The 3167-nt window shown below is 33.3% G+C and overlaps 1 non-coding gene across 1 annotated transcript; it reads right to left on the bottom strand.

Moving 5' to 3' along the window:
* Window positions 1–691: 691 nt before the first annotated feature.
* Window positions 692–826, bottom strand: LOC121494132. The gene has a single exon (XR_005988756.1). It is a non-coding gene; the product is annotated as a U4 spliceosomal RNA (small nuclear RNA).
* Window positions 827–3167: the final 2341 nt, after the last annotated feature.

Below are 3167 nucleotides of genomic sequence, written 5' to 3'. Positions count from 1 at the left end.
GAGATACTTGAGAACTGCCTGAAAATTTGATGTCTTCTTCAATCAATATATAGCTTAGTCAGTAGAACTTGAAGCGTCTGATCACATTTGCCAATATATTGGTCAGCCACTACACTATGCAAGTAGAGGTCTGTTCCCTCAGGAAGCAGGCTAAAAAATATAAATTACAATTATAAAATCTGATGCAAGATATCAGCTTGGAGGAATCAATGCAGGGGAAACAAATATCACAATTCAAATTTAGACAAGTTAGCAAAACACATAAACAACAACAAAAACATGAGACTGAGCCTGGGTGGCTCAGTGGATGTGCATCTGCCTTCCGCTCAGGGTGTGTGGGATCAAGTCCTACAAGAGGCTCCCTATGGGAAGCCTGCTTCTCCCTCTGCCTATGTCTCTGCCTCTCTCTCTCTGTCTCTCATGAATAAATAAAATCTTAAAAAACAACAAAAACAAAACCCCTCAAAAATAAAATAAATCACATTCCAGAGTTGCTTGACAAAATATTATTTTCAGCAAAAATAGTAGATATCCAAGGCAAACAAAATCATAACCTGACAAATTAAATAATTATGTATGTTCCATGCATGGAACAAAGACCAGCTATTCCCCATAAGTCCTGGCCAAATCGAAGATTTTGTGAGCCAAACAAATGATTATTGTTTCCAACCAGGAAGTATTAAAGTGCTTTGTTACACAATAATACATAAATGAAACAACATACATAATTATTTAATTTGTAAATTGTCTAGTGATATGTTTTAATTAGTAATAATCATGCCTCAGGTAAACCTCATTGGTTATGATACTACCACTGCACAAAGCTAGTGATATGTTTTAAGACAAATAAATGGACATATACTGTTTTGGGTCTTTTGAGTTTAAAGGAGCCTTATAATCTGCAATAGTCAGGTTAACAGTGATAAATGTATGCTCTAATAGACATAAAACTCCATGCATCAGGAAATGCAAATCATTGCTATATGGGCAGTTTATTTTATTTTAATTTTTTATATTTTTTTATTTATTTTTTTAAAGATTTATTTACTTATTTATGGTAGACAGACAGAGAGAGAGAGAGAGAGAGGCAGAGACACAGGAGGAAGGAGAAGCAGGCTCCATGCCGGGAGCCTGACGTGGGACTCGATCGGGGGACTCCAGGATCGTGCCCTGGGCCAAAAGCAGAAGCTAAACCGCTGAGCCACCCAGGGATCCCCTATATGGCCAGTTTAATTACAGATACGTAGTTTGTGAATGGTATGGTATTTCATTTAAAGTTAAGTAGTAATGTTGTACTATGGGATATAATGCAACAAGAATGATAACTGTGGATATGTGCCATTTGATTCATAAATATCAAATTCTGTATAGCAATAAAACATAGAATGTAAATCATTTTAATAAAATATTTAAGGTAACATTTTACTTTGTTTCTCTTAGAAACTATGCAAGGAGGGTAGGAAAAATGTTATTTAGAGATTAATCCATGGATCTTTGTGAAAACAAAGTGCTGTGGGCCTTATCTGTGTTGTTTGAAGCCAAGAAAGATGTGTCTACTTTACCCTTTACATGCTATTAACAATTTGGGGGCTGCTCAGAGAAGAAATAATGTTCATTAAGAAGGGGAGCAGAGTCCTTAAAAAAAGGCCGTTGGTGGGTATTGTGAAGAGGAATAACAAAACAGTGCCCGGTATGGGCAGAAATTTATCATTTCTATTTTGTTTGCTATCTGGAAATTTGATACTTTATTTTCTTAACCCAAGTCTCAGTAGATCTAGATGCTGAAAAGCTTCCTGGGAGCATTTCATTAATAATGAAATTAGTTTCATTAATTAATTTCATTTAACATTTGTAGGAGAAAAGGGGAGAATTTCAAAGACATGAAGTGAATTTTGTAGATGATATAAGTCATGTTGTCACTGATTTGTGTCCCATCCCCAAACTCTTATGTAAAAGCCCTAACTTCAATGTGTCTGTATTTGGAGACAGAGCCTTTCAAGAAGCAATTAAGGTGAAGTGAAGTTTTAAGGATAGGGCCTTAATCCAATAGGGACTGGTGTTGTTGTAAGAGGAGGAGACATGAGAGATTTTTGTCTCTTTTCCTGTCTCTATTTCTTCTTCTTTAAAAATTGTCTAAAATATTGTACATTAAAGACTGCTACACCTGTAATTTTAATATTTAAGGTAATTGCTTTCATATCATCAAAATGTGCCCAAATTTGACTTTTATATCTACATATAGTTTCATTAGATGAATATATTAGGATTAATTTAAATATCCTTCCATTTGCTATACTATAAAGAAAAATGCAGCAAGATATTTATGATGAAATACCTACTTGCATTTCTCCCGGACTATCATTACATACAAAAACTTTATATGCATTGATAGTTCTTCCTATGCAGAAGTATGTTTAATGCTACTCTTCAGGCATTCTAATACAAATAATAATAATAATGATGATGATGATGATGATGATGATGATAATAACTGTGTTGCCTAGAGGTTTTTTTATTTTGTTTTGATTTTTGTTTTGCAGTGATTCTTGTCTAGGAAACTATTGTATAAACAGAGTAGTTAAAAGTAACCTAAATTTAAGTGATTTTAAATAGATTGTTTTGGATGAAAGGCTATGATGAAAATAAAAGACATCAATAAAGAACTTCCTTTCACTATTCTGAGAAGTTCATTTCCAACATAAAAAGAAATTCATCAATATAAAAAATATAGTAAAAATATACAGTGACTGTAAATGTTTATGATTTATAAACAAATGTGCTTCTAAAATATATGAAAGATCAAATTATATTGGTTATATTAATAATAATTACCAGGGAAATAAATTGATAAAAATCCTGAACTAAATGATGCATATTAAATAAACAACACTTTTGGGGCACCTGGGTGGCTCAGTCAGTTAAACATTTGACTTCAGTTCAAGTCATGATCTCAGGGTCCTGGGATCAAGCCACATGTCAGGCTTTATGCTCAGCAAAGAGTCTGCTTCTGCCTCTCTCTCTTTCCTTCTGCCACTCTCCTTGCTGTGCTCTCTCTCTCTCAAACAAATAAATACAATCTTTAAAAATAAACAACAGTTTTTAAACAACTTCATATAGACAGTATTTTACTGAAATTATAATAAACTTCAAATTATGAGCAAGTTTCT

The sequence above is a fragment of the Vulpes lagopus genome, chromosome 6, assembly GCF_018345385.1.
Source record: "Vulpes lagopus strain Blue_001 chromosome 6, ASM1834538v1, whole genome shotgun sequence".
Taxonomy (NCBI): domain Eukaryota; kingdom Metazoa; phylum Chordata; class Mammalia; order Carnivora; family Canidae; genus Vulpes; species Vulpes lagopus.
This window is presented reverse-complemented; position numbering and strand designations above follow the sequence as displayed.